The sequence below is a fragment of the Penaeus japonicus genome, unplaced genomic scaffold (assembly GCF_977035675.1).
Source record: "Penaeus japonicus unplaced genomic scaffold, GWHDUDI00000001_assembly GWHDUDI00000004, whole genome shotgun sequence".
NCBI classification, from domain to species: Eukaryota; Metazoa; Arthropoda; class Malacostraca; order Decapoda; family Penaeidae; genus Penaeus; species Penaeus japonicus.
The window spans coordinates 1,269,330-1,292,474 of record NW_028234406.1 but is presented as its reverse complement, the minus strand read 5'-3'; the positions used below and the strand labels follow the sequence as shown (position 1 = coordinate 1,292,474).

At 48.5% G+C, this 23,145-nt stretch overlaps 1 protein-coding gene across 1 annotated transcript in view; it reads right to left on the bottom strand.

Moving 5' to 3' along the window:
- LOC122251635 (rhotekin) overlaps nt 1-23,145 on the bottom strand; it is a 205,935-nt gene that overhangs the window by 163,002 nt on the left and 19,788 nt on the right. The window lies entirely within an intron of this gene.

Genomic DNA, 23,145 nt, shown 5'->3' with positions numbered 1-23,145 from the left:
TTTAAAAAGGAAGCAGAAAGTAACACGAGAAGTATCTAAACACCGCAAAGAAAGAGATAAGGATACAGAAAAAAAACTAATAATAACACGAAAAAAATAATAATGCATTTCTTAATAATATCTTCAATATAACTCCCCCTAACCACAATTCACGAAGTCAAGTCCTGAACAAGACTCTCGCCAGAACTCTTCCTCTCGCAGCCCACTCTCAAAGCAACAAAGCTGTCCTGCTCCCAAGAGCTTCTGACAGTGACAACCCTAACATTCCATCTCAGGCGTCAAACAAAACACTCGCAATTGCTCGTGTTAGATCAGTGGTTTAATTAGGAGTGTGGAATGATCTCATCTCGATTATCTCGTCGACATTACCCACAGAGTTTAAGTGAAAACTGCAGGAAAAAAATAAATAAATAAGACACAAACTCCCTACCGCTGTTAAAAAGAGCTGAAGTGGCTTCAGGACTTCCAGGTGCCTTGTCCTGCTACGAAGACGAACGAAGATGTAGAGGGAGGAGGAAAGAAGCAGGAGGGTAGGAAGCAGGATTTTGCGGGGAGGGGGGAGGGGAGAAAGCAGGAGTCAGGGAGGGAGAGGGGTAGGTAGGATGAGGTAGGAATCAGTAGGTGAGGAAAGGAGAGGGGGGAAGTAGGAGTTGGTGAGCGTGAAGGGGGGGAGGAGAAGGAGAAGGAGGAGGAGGAAGAGGAGGAAGAGAAGGAGGAGGTAGAAGAGAAGGGGAAGGAGGAGGTAGAAGAGAAGGAGGAGGAGGAGGGAGTGGGGGCGATATCACGAATACGAGTATTGGGTCATAACGCCCGATCCACGTCCACCTGAAACACGTTCCGCACTCAGGTATGACGCTAATGGCATGGCTGGTAAAAGGACGTCTATTTCGATGCATGAAAGAGTAAGAGTAAGAGTATGAGCGAGTAAATGTGCGTGTGCGTGAGGGGGGATAAGGGAGGGAGGCAGGGAGGGAGGCAGGGAGGGAGGGAGGGAGGGAGGGAGGGAGGCAGGGAGGGGATAAGAGAAGGAGTGAGGGATGGGATGAGGGAAGGAAGGAGGGAGGGAGGGAGGGAGGGAGAGAGGGAATGAGAGGAGAGGAGAGGAGAGGAGAGGAGAGGAGAGGAGAGGAGAGGAGAGGAGAGGAGAGAGGAGAAAGAGAGAGAGAGAGCTGAGGAGGAGATTGAGAGGAGAGGAGAGGAGAGCGAAGTGAGAAGTGAGAGAGAGGAGAGAGAGAGAGGGGAGAGAGAAGAGAGGAGGAGAGGAGAAAAGGGCAAATCAAAACACAATTCAACAGAGCGTGATTTCCTCCGAAACGGCATCCCGCGGCGCCCATGCTAACCCCCTTGCAACCGCACTCAAGTTAGTGCAAAACAATTACGCAACTCTTCCCGGGGGCTTAACTTTCATCTCGTAGGCAGAGGAGTTTACTTTGTGCTGCCGAAGGGAAGAAGGAATGCGGGGGGCGGGGCGAGGGGGGATACCGGTGGTGGTGGGGGGAGTAGGAGTGAGTAAGAGCGAGTGCGCGCGTGCGAGACCGAGAGAGAGAAGAGAGAGAGAAGAGAGAAGAGAGAGAGAAGAGAGAAAAGAGGTGAGAGAAAAGAGAGGAAGAGAAGCTTTTGCACATACACAGCGAAAAGAGAGAAAGAGAGAGAGAAAGAGAGAGAGAAAGAGAGAAAGAAAGAGAGAAAGAACGAGAGAAAGGAAGAGAGAGGGAGAGAGGGAGAGAGGGAGAGAGGAAGAGAGAGGGAGAGAAAGAGAAAGAGAAAGAGAGAAAGAAAAAAAGAGAGAGAGAGAGAGAGAGAGAGAGAGAGAGAGAGAGAGAGAGAGAGAGAGAGAGAGAGAGAGAGAGAGAGAGGAGAGAGAAGAGAGAGAAAAGAGAGAGAAGAGAGAGCAAAGAGAGGAAGAGAACAGAGAGAGAGTACAAGCTTTTGCACATACACAGCGAAAAGAGAGAAAGAGAGAAAGAAAGTACGAGAAGAAAGAGTGAAGGAACGAAAGAGGGGCGGAGAGGAAGAGAGGGAAGAGAGGAGAGAGGGGAGAGAGGGAGAGAGGAGAGCGGAGAGAGAAATAGAAAGAGAAAGAGACGAGTGAGAGCGAGAGAGAGAGAGGATGGAGATGGAGAGAGAGAGAGGAGAGAGATGGAGAGAAGGAGGAGTGAGAGAGATGTGAGAGAGAGAGAGAGAGAGAGAGAGAGGAGAAGGCAGCCCACTCTCAAAGCAACAAAGCTGTCCTGCTCCCAAGAGCGTCTGACAGCGACAACCCCATCAACATTCCCAAGCACCGGCGGCAACAAACACTCGCAATTGCTCGTTAGATCTAGTTGTTTACATTACGGAGAGTGAGATTATCTCATCTCGATTATCTCGTCGACATTACCCACAGAGTTTAAGTGAAAACTGCAGGAAAAAAAAGAGAAAATAAATAAGACACAAATTCCCTACCGCTGTTAAAAAGAGCTGAAGTGGCTTCAGGACTTCGAGGTGCCTTGTCCTGCTACGAAGACGAACGAAGAAGTAGAGGGAGGGGGAAAGAAGCAGGAGGGTAGGAAGCAGGAGTTTGGGGAGGGGGGGGGGGGAGGAAGCAGGAGTCAGGGAAGGAGGGGGATAGGTAGGATGAGGTAGGAATCAGTAGTTGAGGAAAGGAGAGGAGGGAAGTAGTTGAGGTGAGGAAAGGTAGGAGGCGGGAGCTGGTGAGCGTGAAGGGGGGGGGGGGGAGGAGGAGGAGGGGGAGAAGGAGGAGGAGGTAGAGGAGGTAGAAGAGAAGGAGGAGGAGGTAGAAGAGGTAGAAGAGAAGGAAGAGGAGGAGGAGGAGGAGGAGGGAGCGGGGGCGATATCACGAACACGTTTATTTTTTTTCTCTCGGGAATATTGGGTCATAACGCCCGATCCACGTCCACCTGAAACACGTTCCGCACTCAGGTATGACGCTAATGGCATGGCCGGTAAAAGGACGTCGATGTCGATGCATGAAAGAGTAAGAGTAAGAGTAAGGGTATGAGCGAGTAAATGTGCGTGTGCGTGAGGGGGGATGAGGGATGGAGGGAGGGAAGGAAGGAGGGAAGGAGGGAAGGAGGGAAGGAGGGAAGGAGGGAAGGAGGGAAGGAGGGAGGGAGGGGATAAGGAAAGGAGTGAGGGATGGGATGAGGGAAGGAAGGAGGGAGGGAGGGAGGGATGAGGGAAGGAAGGAAGGAGGGAGGGAGGGAGAGAGGGAATGAGAGGAGAGGAGAGGAGAGGAGAGGAGAGGAGAGGAGAGGAGAGGAGAGAGAGAGAGAGAAAAGGCAAATCAAAACACAATTCAATAGAGCGTGATTTCCTCCGAAACGGCATCCCGCGGCGCCCATGCTAACCCCCTTGCAACCGCACTCAATTTAGTGCAACAATACGCAACATCCTTCCCCGGGCGGCTTACACTTTCACTCTCGTACAGGCAGAGAGTTTACCTTTGTGACGGCCGAAGGAAGAAGGAATGCGGGGGGCGGGGCGAGGGGGACACCGGTGGTGGTGGGGGGAGTAGGAGTGAGTAAGAGCGAGTGCGCGCGTGCGAGACCGAGAGAGAGAAGAGAGAGAGAAGAGAGAGAAGAGAGAGAGAAGAGAGAAGAGAGAGAGAAGAGAGAAAAGAGGTGAGAGAAGAGAGAGGAAGAGAACAGAGAGAGAGAGAGAGTACAAGCTTTTGCACATACACAGCGAAAAGAGAGAAAGAAAGAGAGAAAGGAAGAGAGAGGGAAAGAGGAAGAGAGGGAGAGAGGAAGAGAGAGGGAGAGAAAGAGAAAGAGAAAGAGAAAGAAAAAGAGAGAGAGAGAGAGAGAGAGAGAGAAGGAAGATGAGGAGGGAGAGAGATGCGGAGGAAGAGAGAAGGCGAGAGAGAGAGGAGAGAGAGAGGAGAGAGAGAGGAGAGAGAAGAGAGAGAAAAGAGAGAAAAGAGAGAAAAGAGAGGAAGAGAACAGAGAGAGAGTACAAGCTTTTGCACATACACAGCGAAAAGAGAGAAAGAAAGAGAGAAAGGAAGAAAGAGGGAGAGAGGAAGAGAGGGAGAGAGGAAGAGAGGGAGAGAGGGAGAGAGAAAGAGAAAGAGAAAGAGAAAGAGAGAGAGAGAGAGAGAGAGAGAGAGAGAGAGAGAGAGAGAGAGAGAGAGAGAAAGAGAGAAAGAGAGAAAGAGAGAAAGAAAGAAAGAAAGAAAGAAAGAAAGAAAGAAAGAAAGAGAAAGAGAAAGAGAAAGAGAAAGAGAAAGAGAAAGAGAGAGAGAAAGGGAGCTACCTACGCCGACAGATCGGGTCCCTCTCACTCACCCCAAAGACCCCTAAGGGGCATTTACCCGATGCCCGGCCGTAAGAGTCCCCCGTAAAGTACAGGTAATCACTGCTTCCTCATTTCGGGCGAACCTGCAGTCGTTCGGTGGTCGCCTGGCTCTACGGCGAACCGGGGGAGGGGGAGGGGGGGGGGAAGGCACGGCAGGACGGACGGAGCCAGATTATAGGGCGAGATATACGAAAGTGTGGGGTGGGGGTTGGTGAGGGTGAGGGAGAGGGGGGAGGAGGAGGAGGAGGAGGAGGAGGAGGAGGAGGAGGAGGAGGAGGAGGAGGAGGAGGGGGGGGGGGGGGAGGAGGAGGAGCCACGGCAGGACGGAGAAAGATTATAAGGAAAGATATACGAAAGTGTGGGATGGGATAGGGGGTGGGGGTGAGGGGAGAGCGTCGGAGGGAGATAGGGAGAGGGACAGCAAGAGATGGAGAGAGGGAGAAAGGGAGTAAGAGAATGAGAGATAGAGAGATAGAGAGAGAGAGAGGAGGGAGAAGGAGAGGGAGAAGGTGAGAGAGGAGGAGGGAGAGAGAGAAGGTGAGAGAGGAGGAGGGAGAGGAAGAGAGAGGAGGAGGGAGCGGAAGATAAGAGGAGGGAGAGGAAGAGAGGGGGAAGAGGGAGAGGAAAAGAGGGGGGGGGAGTGGAAAGAGGTGGCCACAATGACCTATAAAACCCGCTGCCGGTCACACGAAGGCCGGAACTCCCGCCTGTAATGCTGTTTTTGCCCTCGCGTTCCCCGGCGCAGCCATGAGCTACCGTTGCGCTCAGCGGGTATGCCACGACATCACCTACTCCCCCTTCCTTCCTTCCCCTGCTAACCTGCTCCTCTGCTCACCCCCCCCCCCACACACACACACTTTTCCTTCCATATGCACGGCCCTTCTTCTTTCCTGCTGGGTCCTCCTGCTTGATTATCTGCTGACACTGAACAACGTATTTTAAGTCCAAGCAGCTGACTAGCACGAACGAACAAACAATCAAACAAACAAACAAACAAACAAGCACACACACACACAATAATGAGACACACATACGTAAACACGGTCACGAATACACGCACGCACGCACACGCACACGCACAAACACACACACACAAGCACGCCAAGAACCACTCACAGCATTCCTCGCATGAGCCACAAGGACGCCCAGGGAATCTCCCCCCACCCACCCCACCCACCCACCCAAACAGGTAGCGTCATACGGTGCACCCTCCTGCCTGCAACCAATGTTTTTGCACGGACTTGCAAAACCAGCCGTTCGCATGCATGCACGAACAAACACACACACACACACTCCTGCACAAAAAGGGGGATGCCGTTCTGATCGCGAGCAACACCCAACGGAATGAAAAAGAAAAAGAAAAAAAATCTTGTAATCAAAGTGTGATTATCAGGTGGGCATTTAAACCGAGCTACAACATAAGCGCCTCTCCCAATGCAATCCTTTCAATCACACCAAATTATGCATAGATTTGAGTATGTTGCAGATCCAGCGACCGTAAAATCCGAAGGAGAAAGCCGAGGTTGCTCTCTCTATGGGATCACGTGACAGATGCAACAGCCAGCTTGTTTGCAACCGGTGCCATTTCGCATATGGAGGGTGAGGGGTGGGGGGTGGGGGGAGGGGGTTATGGGGATGAGGAGAGAGTGGGAGGGTGGTAGGATGGGGATTATGGGTGAGGTTGGGAGGTGGGAGGGGGGGGGGGTTAAGGGTGGGTGTATGAGGTGGGAAAGAGAAATTTCAACAGTTTTAAAACGGCCACGAAATACTTAACGAGCGTAAGGTAATGCATAGTAATAATAATAAAACTAATGATGATGAAAATAATTACAGAAATACCGATAAAGACAACAACAATGACCGCAGAAATGACACCAGCAACAACAAAAACAACAAAAGCAATACAAGTAACACTATCAAGTAACACCGACCCCTACGAACCAGAAGATAATAGAACAATCTGGCAAAAATAACAAAACGAGAACAGAGAAGAACACAAAGACGAAAAAACAAGGTAAGGAGAGGGGAAGGTGTGTAGGGAGAGAGGGGTGGGGATGGTATACAGGAGGAGGAGGAGAAGAATGGGGAGGTTTGGGGAGGGAGGGAGAGGGATGGAGAGAGAGAGAGATGACACTCACCCACCCAGCCACCCACCTACCTACTTAACCCCTACCACCCACCTAGCCACCTACCTACCCCCTACCACCCACCAACTTTTTTTCCATCTTACCTTCCTCCCCTACCCCGCCCACCCCTTTCGCTACCGTGGTAACGACCCCGGCGGAAACATATGTGATGGGAAAAGGGTGCATAATGAGCAAGGCCACAGCTGTTTTTGTTTTTCTTGTCTCTCTGTCTTTCTCTCTGTGTGTCTCTCTCTCCCTCGGTTTTTCGTTCTCTTCTCTACTCTCACTTTCTTTAATCTCGTTTTTTTCCATCCCCTGTCTCGCTCGTTCATAGCATAAGGTGGAGGGAGAGGAGGGGGTATGACGGCAGGAGAAAGGGAAGAGAAAGGAGAGAAAAAGGGGAGAAAAAGGTGAGGGGAGGAGGTAAGGGAGGAAGGAGGAAGACGAGTAGGAGAAGGAGAAAGAAAGATAAGGAGACGGAAGAAGAGAAAGAGGAGAAGGAAAAGGAAGAGGAGATAAAAGGAAGAGGAAGACGAAGACGAAGAGGAGGAAATCAGCTAAAGGGAAAACAAAACACACACCCGCAAACGCAAAGCAGCAATGAAGGGATGAACACGAACAGGTATTTCAGGGTTATTTACCTGGTTGTTTGCGTCGGTTAAACTCCGAGAACCGCAAAGTGACGCAACGCGAGCAGGGAAAACGAACCAAACCAAAAACGAGATTTTAACGTACAACCCCAAAAGGTAAAAGAAAAGTGAGAAGGGACTGGGCGATCAAGTCCTCGGTGATACGATAGCGATTAAATAACCCCACCCCCTCACCCCCACCCCATCCCGCCCAAATCCCAACGCCGTGTTTTGTTTCGCGCCTGACACTCTCCTGTTCAGGACACTGGTTCTGGCAGTGTGCCGCCCTTGCCTGAGTGGACTGGACGCCCTTCCTCACATCAACCGTGGTCTTCTTCAAGGAGCTCTGAGGAGGAATGCCCTGTTCTACTGAGCCATGGCAGCGGCAAAGAGCCAAAAGGGGTACGCAAATCTCACGATAATGATGATAATATCAACAGTACTAGTACTACTACTACAACTACAACTACTACTACTACTAATAATAATAATAATAATAACAATAAAACAATAGCCAACATAAATCCAAAAATAACAACAATCGTGAAAGCATTTCTAATAAGGACGAACACATTTACCAACCAACCAATCTACTACCAGCCCCTCTCCCCCCACCCACCAATAAGCAAACGAAACAAACCTCGACCTCCACATCAAGCCAACAGAGCAAGCCCCAAGTCCTAATCCCTAATCCCTAATCCCTAATCCCCAATCCCTACGCTCTAAGCCTCAAGCCCCAAGCCTCTCCGACGCCGCCGCCACGACCGCGCAGGGCAACGTCCCGGGGAGGGAGGAGACCCCAACGCGACAGGACGAACCGATCCTACGCGTCTGGCGGCAGTCCTTCGCCGCCCCTTTTTGCTCCTTCCTCTTGGCTCATCTCTCGTGTTTCTTTCTCGCTTCTCCTTCTTTCATAGTATCTTTCACTTCTTCTCCTCTGCCTTCTCCTCGTTCTCGTTTTTCTTTTTCCTCTCCCTATTTCTTCTTTTCTTATCACATATTCTCTCTCTCTCTCATCAATTTTTCTCATTTCCCTTTCTCTCTCAATCATTTCCCCCTTCCTTCTTCTCATTCCTCTATTTTCCCTCTATTTTTTTCTTCTCTCCCCTTCCTTTCCTCACTTTAACTACTTCTATCACTCTCCCTCCCTTCTCCTTTCCCTTTTCCAGTTCCTTTCTCCCCTTCTCCCGTCCCCCTCTCGCTATATCTATACCTTCCTCCCTTATCCCCCCCTCCCCCCCTCTCCCCATCACAACCCTCATTACCGGACATTAAGCAAATCGCAAATTAGTTTGTGTTCGTTCTGGTGATTACGTTCAAAGCCGTTCGTTCCCTAGCCGGAAGGAACCTTCCCATCCCCCCATTCCCTCTCTCCCTCCCTCCTCCCCCTTACCTCTTCCCTCTTTCCATAAAATTTGCATATGGTCGGACAATTCGATTCATTCCTTCTTCTCGTCTTCTTACTACCATTACTCAGGAGCAGCAGGAGTGGTAGGAGTAGGAGTAGGTGTAGGTGTAGGAATAGTTAGAGCAGGAGCAGCAGTAGAAGTAGTAGTAGTAGTGGTGGTGGTGATGGTGGTGGTGATGATGGTGGTGGTGGTGATGGTGGTGGTGATGATGGTGGTGGTGGTGGTGGTGGTGATGATGGTGGTGGTGGTGGTGGTGGTGGTGGTGGTGGTGGTGGTGGTGGTGGTGGTGGTGGTAGTGGTAGTAATAGTAGTAGTAGTATCATCCAGTGACGAGTTAAGCGAATCAATTCCCAATCCTTCTGCCATTCCCGTTTTTTTCTTCCCTCATCAACCGACGAGTTACTAATCTCTGGACAACCACGCTCTCTTCGTCTCCTTCCCGAGACTTAATCAAAGCGATGTCAAAGACGAATATATATCTGTAATTCTTAAAGCTAAAATAAAAAAAAAATTCCAAGCAAAGACAATTCCTTAAATAGACATTTTCGAGAGATTTTTATCTAGCCAGATACCACGTTCAGGCCAACACTTCTTAAAGGAAAGCAGAATCGCAAGGAAAGACTGGAGGTTCTTTAGCAACGCCAATTACTGAGCGCTTTAACGAGACCTTCCACCGCACACTCGGCACACTTCCCAACCGCCCCCCCCCCGAGATATGCCTGTGGGTGCCAGCGGAGCCTTGCGAGAGAGACACTTCGCTGGCACTCTCTGGCAGTGTTCTCACTCTCACTACTACTCCCGTCCCGCCAATCCCCTCCCCATCCCCTCTGCCCCTCCTCTTCCCTCCCTTCTCTACCCCCTCTGCCTCTCCTCTCCCCTTCCCTCCGCACCCCTCCTGTATCTTCCCTCCCTTCCTTCCCTAGCTCCCTCTGTCACTCTTCTCTTTAATCTTCTCTACCCCCTGCCTCCTTTCCCTTCTTTTCTTTCCCCTCTGTGCCCCCTTCCCCTTAGCCCCAAATCCCTTGTCTCTCTCCTCTCCTCTCCTCCCCCCTCCTCTCTACCCCCCCCTCTCTTCTCCTCGCCCTTTTCCTCACTTCACTTCACCTCTCTCTCTTCTCTTCTCCTATCCCCTCCCTACCTCCTCACTTCACTTCTCTCTCTTCTTTTCTCCTATCCTCTCCCTCCCACCTCTTCTTTCCTTCCATCCGCTCCCTTCCTTTCTGAACTATCAGTCAAAGGGAAGGAAATATTTTTGAACATAAAATAAAACACTATAGGCTCCGCACTGACATTTGTGGTGCAATGTTCAATCCCAATTATTAATTATGCAATTTTGTGTTACGTTTTGGTGCTTTAATAAGAAGAGTAAGATGACAAAAAAGGTCAATAACAGAGGGAAATGGATAAAAATGGAAGGCGATATATTGACCAAGGCGGTACGGAAACTAGGAAAAATAAAAAAAATAAGATAAAAGGAGAAAAAAAATTAAAGTACAAGCAAAAAAAAACAAAAACAAGGTAATCTAGTAACTGAGGACAAAAAAGGCGATGATACGAAAATAAAGTAAAAGACGGCGAAGAAAAATCAGAAGAAGAAGAGAGGGAGAAAGAAAGAAAAAAAAAGAAAGAAAAAAAAAGAAAGAAAGAAAGAAAGAGAGAGGGGAGAGAGAGAGGAAAGAGAGAGAGGAGAGAGAGAGAGGAAAGAGAGAGAGGAGAGAGAGAGGAGAGAGAGAGGAGAGAGAGAGGAGAGAGAGAGGAGAGAGAGAGGAGAGAGAGAGGAGAGATAGAAGGAGAGATAGGAGAGAGAGAAGATAGAGAAGGAGAGGGAGGGGGAAGACAAAAGAAGAAACAGGAGAGAAAGAAACCGGAGAGAGAGAGAAACCAGAGAGAGAAACAGACAGACAGATAAACAGATAGGTGTAAAGCGAGATGGAAAAAGATACAACTAAAGACGGATCCTTCTTCGATCGCAGGATCTTCAAGGGAAGACGAGGACACCGGACGTCGCTAATGCCTTTGATCCTCTATTGTTTTATAGATAAGGGGCTGAGAGAAGGAGGGAAGAGTGGGGCGGAGGGAAGGAGGAGGAGGGGGAGGAGTAGGAGAAGGAGGAGGAGGAGGAGGAGGAGGAAGAGGAGGAGGAGGAGGAGGAGGAGGAGGAGGAGGAAGGGAGGGAGGGAGAAGAAAAGGGGGAGATGGGGAGTTGGGGGAGGAGAGGAAAGAGCGAGAGGAGGGGAGAGGGGAGAGGGGAAAGGGAAGAGGGGAGAGGGGAGGAGGAGGAAGAGGAGGAGAGATGGTAAGAGGAAAATAAGTTCAGATAGAGAACCGCGTATATTTACGGACCAACTCGCCTTAGAAGCAAATTCAACAAACAAAACAAATGGCAAAAAACAATACACACACACACACACAAAGAGCTGATAATTCCCCGATAATCGACACGACCCCCGTTCCGCATTCCCAGGGGCTGTCAATACCAGCTAGCCAGCCAGCCCTCTCCTTATCCACTAACGATTGTGCAACAATGAAGCGATAAATATAGTGTGACGGTAATGAAATAGAACTCTTTGTCGAGCGTGCTGGATGTTGTCAACAATAGGAGGTTATGGTGTCATTTTGTCATCATCAATATCACACAATCATAATTATTGCTATCATCATTATCTTCGTTATCGAAATCATCGCCTTATCATTGCTACCGTCATTATCATCAGCATCCCCCCCACATCCTTCATGATAAAGCCTAAGGGAAATGCCCCCACCCCACCATACCCCCTGCCCTACTTACCATCACCTCCCTCAAACAGCAATATACCATCCGCAGTGCCCCATGCCCCACCCCCACCCCCACCCCCCTGGGCACGAGCAAATGATAATGCCCGATTAATTACGGGGTTGTCTCTGTCTCGGCGACGCGCAGCGAAGCGGAAACAAAGTGAAGATGAGAGGCGTCTGTTGCAATCACAAAAAAAAGAGAGAATGGATGTAAAAAAAGAAAAAAAAAAGTTATTTGATGAGAGAAACAATGCAGGGAAAGGAACCCCATGACTGGGTAGTTATGGCGTGTGTGCCTGTTTACTTGTTTGTTTGTTTGTCTTTGGAAGTGTGAGCGCGTGAGCGTGCGTGTAACTATATAAACAGATACACTTCAACAAGAGACAAACAGACATACCCACTAAAACAGGAGCCCCCTAGAAATCCTACCATCCCTCAAGCAGATCCCTCGCGCCTCCTAGACCCCCCTTAAGCAGCCCCCCTCAAGCAGACGTGCGGCGAAGGACCTCAGGGAGCCAGGATCACGAACCCGTGGACGACACACTCGAGACTCTTCCAGCACAACGGTCCTGCGCTACACACAGCACCACAGACAGCGAAACATCACGTCCGTGAGGGAGGGAAAGAGGGAGAGAGGGAGAGAGGGAGGGAGGGAGGGAGAGAGAGAGAGAGAGAGAGAGAGAGAGAGAGAGAGAGAGAGAGAGAGAGAGAGAGAGAGAGAGAGAGAGAGAGAGAGAGAGAGAGAGAGAGAGAGAGAGAGAGAGAGAGAGAGAGAGAGAGAGGAGAGAGGGGAGAGGAGAAAGGAGAGAGGAGAGAGAGAGAGAGAGAGAGAGAGAGAGAGAGGGGGAGGGGAGAGAGGAGAGAGAAGAGAGAGAGAGAGAGGAGAGAGAGAGAGAGAGAGAGAGAGAGAGAGAGAGAGAGAGAGAGAGAGAAAAAAAAAAAAAAAAAAAAAAAAAGAGAAAAAGAAAAGAAAAGAAAAAAAAAGAGTGAAACAAGAGAAATCAAATCCCAATAATCACAGAGCTAAAGCTCAGACCACCACGAAAAGTCGGAGAGAATAATTCCAACAGGAGAGAGTTGGGGTTAGGGGCTTGGAATTAGAAGGTAGTTGGGGGGGGGGTAGAGGTTGGAGTTGGGGTGATGAAGATAAGGGATTGGCCATTAAGAATGAACGAGGGATATAAAACGGATTTTGGGGTTACGGATCGAGTGTTGTTTTTTTTTTTAGACAAGGGACTGAGGTTGGGGTTGAGGTTGATGTTGAGGTTGGGGTTGAGGCTGGGGTTGAGGCTGGGGTTGAGGTTGGGGTTGGGGTTGGGGTTGAGGCTAGGGTTGAGATTGGGGTTGGGGTTGGGGTTGGGGTTGAGGTTGGGGTTCCAAGATGGGCGCTGGGAATCAAATCTGCGGTTTCGGGGTTCAGGAAAGTCGAAGACAAAAGCGCAAGAAAGTCTGTGAGAAAAAAAGGGGGGGAGAAAAGTCGGCTAATTGGTTCTCAAGGAAAGTAAAGAAAGTAAATGGATCTGAACCGAGAGGAAATTAATGGGTCATCCGCGATTGGGAGGAAGAGTCTTAGCAGGATGGTGGGAGGGAGGGAAGGGAGGTGGGGAGGAGGGGAGGGAGAGGGACGGAAGGAGGGAGGGAGGGAGGGAACGAGGGGAGAGATAGGGACGGAGGGAGGGAGGGAGGGAAGGAGGGGAGAGATAGGGACGGAGGGAGGGAGGGAGGGAGGGAGGGAAGGAAGGTGGGAAGGAGGGGAGGGAGGAGGGAGGAAGGAGGGAAGGAGGGAGGGAGGGAGGGAGGGAGGGAGGGAGGGAGGGAAGGAAGGTGGGAAGGAGGGGAGGGAGGGAGGGAGGGAGGGAGGAAGGAGGGAGGGGAGGGGAGGGAAGGGGGGAGCGTGAGGAAGCGAAAGACACACAAATGAGGAACCAAAGAAAAGAGAAAAGAGAAAAGAAAAGAAAAAAACACACGAGAACAAAGAGTAAAAGACAGATCGGCAGCGATAAAAACGGAGCCGAAGAAAACGAAGACAAGAAACGAAAAGCAGTTTCCCGACCAAGAGAGCCCCTTCCCTCAAAGCCTTTCCTCCACCAAGGCATGCCCAGTCAGTCAATTCTCAGTCCAGCCACCAATACCTCCTCCATGGCGGTGCAAGAGAAGAACAGCAACAGCAACAAAAAGACTTCAACGTTGGTCAGCCACCACAGAGACGAAAGAAAGAATGACCAGGCAGCATATAATATACCAAGACTCGTAACAGTGAAAAATCCGCTGAAAAAGAAGACAAAAAACGAAAGAAAAAAAACAACACAAAATGGTGTATATTACTAGCCTCGAAGGCCACTTCTGAAAAGTCCCGTAAATGTAACATTGCGATGACCGTACATGGAGAGGAGGGGGGGGGCGCACTCTTAGCAGTGACGGTGCGCGAATCCGTCGGGCAGTGCCATGTTCGAGAATGTGGGACTCACAAGGTGCCACGTGCAGTCCTACGCCACGTGGCCCCTTCCCCCTACCATCCCCCCTCCCGTAAAATGTTGCTCCTTGTCTGTTCCTTTCCTCTGTTCTCTTTCCCCTTCTTAACCCCCCTCCCTTCTTTTCTATCTCTTTTTAGCTTCTCTTCCCTTTTCTATTTCTTTTTCCTTCTCCTCACTTTTTCTTTATCGTTCTGTTTCTCTTCTTTTTCTTTTCATCTTTCTCCTTCCTTTCTCTCTCTCCTCCCTCTGTCCCTCCGTTTCTCAGACCAATTTCCCTCTCTCTCTCCTTCTCAAGCCTTCCCCTCCCCTTTTTCCTCTTCCTCCTCCCCTTTTCCTTCCCCCTCATCTCCCAATTCCTTCACCTCCTCCCTTCTGGCCCTCTCGCTTTCCTTCCTTAAATCCTCCTCTTCCTCTTTGCGTTCGGACTCGTCCTTCTAGGAAAACGAGAATAACCACTCACTTTGGGCCAGAAAACGAGTGGAAACGGAGCGCGGACTCGTGGCTCGTGACAGAGTCGAGACGCGGCCGATCGCGTGACGTCACTAACGCGGTTAGGCGTTTGCCGCACGCACAGGCACAAGCACGCACACGTGTAAAAATAGGGCGAGGGAGATGGACGATTGTGAGGGAGGGAGAGGGCAAAGCGAGGGAGGGAGGGAGGGAGGGAGGAGGAAGAGTAGGAGGAGGAGGAATAGAAGGAAGAGGAGGGGGAAGAGGAATTGATGGGAGGGAGGAAGAAAAAAATATAGAATGACATAAAAAGAAAAAGAGGGTAGGAGAGAGTATGGGAGACTAGATAAGAAGATACAGAACGAGAGAGAGAGAGAGAGAGAGAGAGAGAGAGAGAGAGAGAGAGAGAGAGAGAGAGAGAGAGAGAGAGAGAGAGAGAGAGAGAGAGAGAGAGAGAGATAAAACGAAAGAGAGAGAGAGAAAACGAGAGAGAAAACGAGAGAGAGAGAGAGAGAGAGAGAGAGAGAGAGAGAGAGAGAGAGAGAGAGAGAGAGAGAGAGAGAGAGAGAGAGAGAGAGAGAGAGAGAGAGAGAGAGAGAGAGAGAGAGAGGGAGAGAGAGAGAGAAAGCGAGAGAGAGATAAAAGATACGGAAAGGAGGACCACGTGAGAGAAAGAATCAAAGCAAAACAAAGGCCCGGGGAGAGGCCGGCCTCACAACCCCAGAGCATCAGGCACGGAGAATTAATTAAGGAAACGAATCGCACCAAGACCACAGACCCGGGAGAGGAATCATGCACATTGCTCTCCCCTCCTCCCCTCACTATCCTTCCCTTAGCCCCTTCCCCTTGCCCACATCCTCCCCTTTGGCTTCTCACAGCCCCCTTTCCATCTCTCGCATACGCCCTTCCTCCTCCTTACCCACCCACTCACTCACTCACTCACTCCCTTCCTTCCTCCCTCCCTCCCTCACCTTTGCTCACACACGCTCTATCTATCCTTCCTTCCTCCCTTCCTTCCCTCTTCTCCCTTGCCTCCACACTCTCTTCCTCCTCCTCCTTACCCACTCCCTCACTCCCTCCCTCTCACCCTTACCCACACACGCCCTCCCTCCCTCCCTCCTCCTTACCCCCTCCCCCCGAGTCCAGAGGTGAGCCAGTGCGGAACGCCCAGGGAGCCGCCACCGCACTGCCGTCATCGTCACCATCGTCATCGTCATCAAGACCGAACCGTGACAAGGCGGAGAAAGCCGTCGGCGTGACACATCTTGCGCGCGGGGGGGTGGGGGGTGGGGTGAGAGAGGGAAAGAGGAAGAAAGGAGGTGAAGAGAGACAGAGAAGAGAAAGGCAAATTCAGGATGAAGAGGAAAAGTTTTTTCTTTTTCTTTCTTTCTTTCTTTCTTTCCCCTGTGTGTGTGTGTGGGGGGGGGGGGTCTGTAAATGTTTATTGGCAATAAAGACAAACCATAAAAGGCAAAAAACTGAGTAAAGAAAGAAACCCGATAAAAAGGAGTAGATACAAAACTAGAACAAGAAAAGAAGAAAAAAATCTTTCGGTCTTTCGGAATATCCAGTGTGTCTGAATGTGTGATTACTGCCTGGGAAATGTGTTCGAATGTGTTCGAATGTGTCCGCTAATGTATTTCCATTACGTGTTGACACCGGACGACCAACAAAGCTGTCGCAACTCTAAGCAAAGTATTACGCCGTACTTTTAAATTCTTGCAAGCTGACCTCCACATGATAAAAAAAAAAGCTAAGAATCACCATCAGCACAAAATTATTGCAAAACTGCAAGCAAAAATGTTTTGACGATAAAGCGATTAATGGAAATCGCAATATCAAATAACCGCAAGATTGTTATGACAACAATAACTGTAGCTACAACAATCACAACAGCAGTGGCAGTATTAAGCAATAAGAGTTATATAAGAAATAATAGCAATAGTTATAACAGGTGCAATAATATAACAAAAAAACGCTACAACAATAAAAATGAATACAAAAGCAATATGATGACATAACAATTATAAATTATAATAACCGCCACCAGTGACACAGAAATCCCAAAGGGCGAGCGATAACCAAGTCAACAGGTTCGGCCAGCCAGCGCCCGCCCTTTCTATCTGTAAACAAACACCACTTTCTTTATTACCTCCCTTCACCAACCCTTCTCTCTCTTTCTCTCTTTCTTTCTTTCTTTCTTTCTTTCTTTCTTTCTTTCTTTCTTTCTTTCTTTCTTTCTTTCTTTCTTTCTTTCTTTCTTTCTTTCTTCTCTTTCTCCTTTTTTCTCCTCTTTCTTCATTCTTTCTTTCTCTTCTCTCTCTCTCTCTTCTTTTTCTTCTCTTCCTCCCTCTCTCTCTCTATTCTCTCTCTCTCTCTCTCTCTCTCCCTCTCTTCTCTTCTCTCTCTCTCTCTCTCTCTCTCTCTCTCTCTCTCTTCTCTCTCTCTCTCTCTCTCCCTCTTTCTCTCTCCCTCTTTCTCTCCTTTTCTTTCTTCTCTCTTCTCTTCTCACTACTCGTTTCTCTCTTTCTTTCTCTCCCTCTTTCCCCCCTCTCTTTCTCCCTTTTCTCTTCTCTCTACTCTCATCTCTCTTTCTTTCTCTCTCTCTCTCTCTTTCTCTCTCTCTTTCTCTCTCCCTCTTTCTCTCTTTCTCTCTCTCCCTCTTTCTCTCTCTCCCTCTTTCTCTCTTTCTCTCTCTCCCTCTTTCTCTCTTTCTCTCTCCCCCTTCTTTCTCTCTCTCTCTTCCCCTTCTTCCTCTCTCTCTCTCTCAAATCTCCCTTCAAATGAATAAATGTGTGCAATTCTTACAATAGCAGTAAAAACAAAGATAAGGGGAAGAGAAGGGAGAGGGGAGGAATGTTCTCGGTTGCATCCATCGCCTCATCATCATCTCGCTCCATATTGTGTGTGTGTGATATGGGGAGGAAGGGGGAGAGAGGGGGGGAAAGGAAGGGAGTGGTGGGTGGGGGAAGGAAGGGGGGAGGGAGAGAAAGGGGAAGGAATGGATGGGAGGAAGGGGAGGGAAAGGAAGGAAGGAAAGGAGTGAGAGAGAAAAAGAAGGAGGGAGAGGAGGATGGAAGCAGGAAAGGAGGGAGAGGAGGATGGAAGGAAGAAAGGAGGGGAGGGAAGGGGAGGATGGGAGGAAAGGAGGGTAGGAAGGGAGGGAAGAAGGGAAAGAGGGAGGGAAGGAGTGAAAAAAAGAGGAGGGGGGAGGAAAGGAGTGAAAGGATGGAGGGGGGAAAGGGGGGAAAGGAGGCAAAGGAGGGAAATGAGGCAGGGAAGGAGAAAAAGAGAGAGAGAATCTTTCACGATGCTTCCTGTCCCCTTCCCTCCCCCCCCTCCTCTCCCCTGACACCACAATCTCTCGTGCGTGACATCTAATCATCCAAGTCGCCATCATTATCTCTTCTCTTTCTCACCCGCCTTGTTCTTCTCCTTTCTCCTGTTCTTCTCTATCTACCTCTATACATTCATTCATATCTCTCTCTCTCTCTCTCTCTCTCTCTCTCTCTCTCTCTCTCTCTCTCTCTCTCTCTCTCTCTCTCTCTCTCTCTCTCTCTCTCTCTCTCTCTCTCTCTCTCTCTTTCATTTTACGTCATTCATTAAATCTCATTAACTCATTTATCTGGCTTTACTTCTCTTTTTCTCCTCTTCTCCACCAATTCCTCTACTTATTAATATCAATAACGTCGTTATCATCATCATCGGTATCCTGATTATCACTATCATTGTAGTTAACGCTGATATTGCCATTATAATTATCATAATTATCAATATTCTCATAACTAATATAATTATAATCATCATCAATTTCATTATCATTATTGCCATTAGCATCCTCGTCACTAGTGTTCTCTTCACCATCAGCACCCAACCCCGAGTAAAAAGAAATCTACGGACGCCCTTCGCCAAGTTCCAATCTTGACGGGAAGGAGGGAACTTGCACAAGACAGGTTCCCCCTGCCACCCACACCCCCTCACTTCCTCTCCCCGTGTTCTATATCATTATTTGAACGGGACTGCACTTGACCGTGGACCACCCTCCCTTGCGTCCAGTCTCCCCCTACCCCCCCCTCCACTAATATCCATGTTGCAAGAGGAAAACAACGTCAGTTTCTTTGCAATTCAGTCAATTTAGTCACGTGATCCACATAGCGAAAGTTCAGCTTGCATTTCATATCTTCTTTCGGTCTTAAAGTTACATACGTAGACACATCTAATGTAAATAAAAGAGACGATGGGAAGAGGATGAAAATAAACAAAATAGATAGATAAGTAGATAAATAAATGGATAAATAAATAAATAAATAAATAAATAAATAAATAAAAAATAACCAAAGAAAACGTGAAACACGACGATTTCAAGGATTGTGTAAAAAACGCGTCTAAAGAAAAACAAATATTTGGAGGATGAAAGCTAAGAATAAGGAAAAAGAAAAAGAAAAAAAATAAGAGGGAGAAAGGGGGAGAGGGAGAAAGGGGGAGAGGGAGGGAGGAGAGGGATGGGAGAGAGAGGAAGGGGGGGAGGGAGAGAGGGAGCGATAGAAAGAAGGGGGGAGAAAGAGAGAGAGAGGGGGAGATAGATAGATATATAGATAATTGATAGATAATTAGATAGATATATAGATAATTAGATAGATATATAGATAATTAGATAGATATATAGATAATTAGATAAATAATTAGATATATAGATAATTAGATAAATAATTAGATATATAGATAATTAGATAAATAATTAGATATATAGATAATTAGATAAATAATTAGATATATAGATAATTAGATAAATAATTAGATATATAGATAATTAGATAAATAATTAGATGATAGAGAGAGAGAGAGAGAGAGAGAGAGGTCAGAGGAGAGAGGAGGAGAGGAGAGGAGAGGAGAGGGAGGAGAGGGGAGAGGAGGGGAGAGTGAGAGGGAGAGAAGGGGAAGGGGAAGGGGATGGGGAGGCAAGGAGGTAGTTAGTTACACGCATTACGTACGTACAGATTGCCCAGCGGCGATCGTTCATACATTTGTGCTTCGTGCCATTACCTTTACTGTCTTTCTTTGTCGTTTATTTTTTCCTGTTACCTTCTCGTTACTCTCATTCCCGTATCCATCATTCTCACGTTCTTATATTCCGTAAGGAAGGAGAAGAAAAAGAAAAGAGAAGAAAAGAAAAGAAAAGAAGAAGAAGAGGAAGAATAAGGAGGAGGATACCAAGGAGAGGAAGACGAAGACGAAATGAAAAAAATGGGAGGAGAAGGGGAAGAGGAGGACGAGAAGATGGTGAAAGAGACGGAGGAATGATGAGGACATGGCATCGAGTGAGAAAGACATGAAAAGGAGAAAAAGGCACAACCATGATAGGCCAATTCTCGCTCTCTCTCTTCCTCTTTCCATTTTAGTCCTACTCACACTCTTCCTTCTCCCACTGTTCCTCCTCTCTCTCCTCCTACCTCTCACTTTCCTTTTTTCAACCCCCCCTCCTCCCTCCCTCTCTGTGTGCCTCCCTGCCTGCTTCCTTCAACAGCAGCGGCACCAAAGCACGTCCCCCCATCCAATCCACCCCCACCCCCAACAGGCGTAACGCAGCGTCCGCAATCCGCGCAATGTGTTGGCGCTCCTCGTCCTCGTCACGACACGTCGAACGAGCACACGTCCTCTAACATTATGCGGAGCGAGGAGAATCCCAACCATATACATACGGACACAGATAAAGACACTGACAGACGACATACACACATGCAGACAGACAGACAGACAGACAGACAGACAGACAGACAGACAGACAGGACAGACACATACACACACATACGAACTTGCAAAGACCTACCATGGACAAAGACAAAAACACAGACATACAGACAGACAAAGGCAGAAACACACGGACTGACTGGCAAACACTAACCAAACCAAATTCTCGAACAACTATACGCCAAAGACGACCTCCAACCACTAACCGTCGTCGAGCTACCACTTTTTGATAGAATACAAGCAGCCTAAAAAAAGAGATTTACGACCCACCAAGAAGGTCAACTAAAACATCTTTTCAAAACCACCCACCAAGAAGGCCGACCAAGAGGGCCAACCAAGAGGGCCAACCAAAACATCTTTTCAAAACCAACCACCAAAACGACCCACCAAGAAGACAGACCAAAACATCTTTTCAAAGCTACCCACCACGACGACCCACCAGAGAGTGTCACCAAGACGACCCACCGTGAACAACCATCCAGAACGACACCCCCCCCCCCTTCCCTTCCAGGACGACACCCATCCAAGACGCTGCCAAAGGAAGGATGTACTCGGTGACTCCAAGCACGCTCTTGCGCTTGCCTGCCTGTTGGCCTGACGTCTTTTGCTTGCTTGCTTGCCTGCCTGCATGCTTGCGTCAGAGGTTCTACTGGTTCCTTTGTTGTCTCTGCCTTCCGTTACGTCACCGATGGCATCGTCACCTTGAACGCAGGGAGAGGGAGGGGGGAGGGGGGAGGGGTCCTAGTAAGCAAGGTCAACTTATTGCTATGAAGCTTTTTTTTCTTCTTCTTCTTCTTTTTTGGCTTGCAAGGTCAGTTCTCGAAGAAAAAAAAAACTATTACTACACTCCCGGAAAGGTCAGTCCACTGCCAAAGTCAGCTTAGTACCAGTAAGGCCTACCCGCTGTCAAGGTTAATATAACCGCCGAGAAGGTCAAGCTCATGCCAAAAAAAGGTAAACTCGCTAAGAAACAAAGCCATTACTATGGTCCCTTCGCGTCCAAGGACATCACACCGCGGGGGTCACTCACAGTCATGAATAGAAATAAACAAAAACAAACAAACTCACGCCGCAAATGAACCAATCCGAGGTTCCCTTGCATCGCCAACATAAACAACAACAACAACAAAGACACCACCACCAGCGCCACAACCAAGACGAACAACAGCAAAACCAAGATGGACAACAAAAACAGAAACACAAAAACAAAAACAACAACAACGACAACAAGCGGTCTCCAAGCCTCCTCCAGGACCTGCAGCCCCGCTCTCCAAGGCCAGCGTAGGAGACCACAAGCCTAGTAGTCCTCTGCTGCTACTACTGCTACTACTACGACCACCTTTGCCCTTTACGACTTGCGTGCGAGGCCATCCCTGGGATCCTGCACGCAACGACCACCCTCACTTACGTAGAACTCGATTTAATCAGTGAAAATTATTGGCATCGCTGTCATAATAGTAGTTGTGGTAGTAGCGGAAATAATGATGATGATGATGATAATGATGATGATGATGGTGGTGGTGATGATGATGGTGGTAGTAGTAGTAGTAGTAGCAATAATAATAATAATAATAATATTAATAATAATAATAATGATAATAATAATAATAACAATAATAATTATAATGTTAACAATGATTATAATAATAATAATAATTATTATTATCATCATCACCACCACTATCAAAATTGTAATTATTACAATTGTTATTATCTATACCATATCATTAAAACAAATATAAAAGCAGCAATAACAATAACATGAATAACAATAATAATAATAATACTCATAACCTTTAGAAAGAGAGAACAAAATTCAGAAATCCTGCGAAATGTCCAGATAAGATGACGGATATACCCCCTCACCCCTCTCCTCCCTCTCCTCCCCCAAACAGCAGCAGTTGCGAAATGTCGCTTGTTCCAGTACTAGGGATTCCCCCTTCCCCCCTTCCCCCCCTTCCCCCCACGCCTGGTCCGCTATCCTTATGCAACTGCGTATGTTCACCGAGGTCCTCATGCACATACCTAAACCACTGGGGGAAAAAACGGCGACGGCGAGCTAAAATCTTTGATATATAATATGCCGGGAATAAATGAATCGGGCCATAAACACCTCAAAAGAAAAAGGGCAAAAAAGAAAGGAAAAAAAAAAGAAAAAAAAAGAAAACAAGAAAAAAAAAGTAAAGAAAACTTTGCCATTCTTAATTTAAACAAACCTGGTGGATGAAAAAATACCGATTTTTTTCCCACTTTTCCCCTCGCCAAGACATTGATTGGTCAAAACAAAACCACCGACTCACCAATCTCAACGAATCACTGAATCCGTACCGACTCACCAAGAAAGCCCTCGACTACCGAATCTCCACTGACTCACCGTCTTCACAACCGACTCATCGCTACCTATTCATCAGCCCCTCATTACCCACTCGCCACTAACTCGCCACCAACTCGCCTCGCCTCAGCAGATCCAACCTCCCCTTTCGCACTCGCGCCCTCTGCCAATACCTACCGAGACTTAACCTACCCCAACCCCTTCCTTCCCACAGTATTACTACTCCCCGACAATCAACGGCACTCATGCAAACTCTCCCTTGCATGAATGAGTGCACACCCTCACGAAAGCCCGAAAGTCCCCGATTTACGACCCAGCTGGATCTTTAAAGTGAGTAGATGTGTATCTCGTCCTCAGACAGACTCTCCGGCCTTCAGATGCATTATGGACGACCGTCCGTACAATTGGGAGAAAAAAACTGCGTAGCTCAGACCCTCCCGCGACACGACGTTGGGATGGGGAAGAGTGGGGGTAGGGGGAAGGAGAGGGAGGGGAGAGAGGGAGAGAGGGAGAGAGGGAGGGAGGGAGGGAGGGAGGGAGAGGGAGGAGGGGGAGGGGGTTGGGGAGAGGGAGAGGGAGGGAGGGAAGGGGGAAGGGAGGGAGGGAGGAAGGGAGGGAGGGAAGGTACAATGCAAGTACCTTTCTTGCGTAACCGCGTCTGGCCCGCGGCGGACCTCTCTCTTTGCACCCGTATCTGTCTCTCGCCATCTCGGGCTTGTTTGTCATTAATAAAAGCCCTTCCTCCCGCCAATTCTCTCCCTCTCTCTCTCTTTGCACCCGTATCTGTCTCTCGCCATCTCGGGCTTGTGTGTATTAATAAAAGCCCTTCCTCCCGCCAATTCTCTCCCTCTCTCTCTCTTCCTCGGCCTTTCACTACCTATACCACTCGACAGCGCTCCTGCCCCT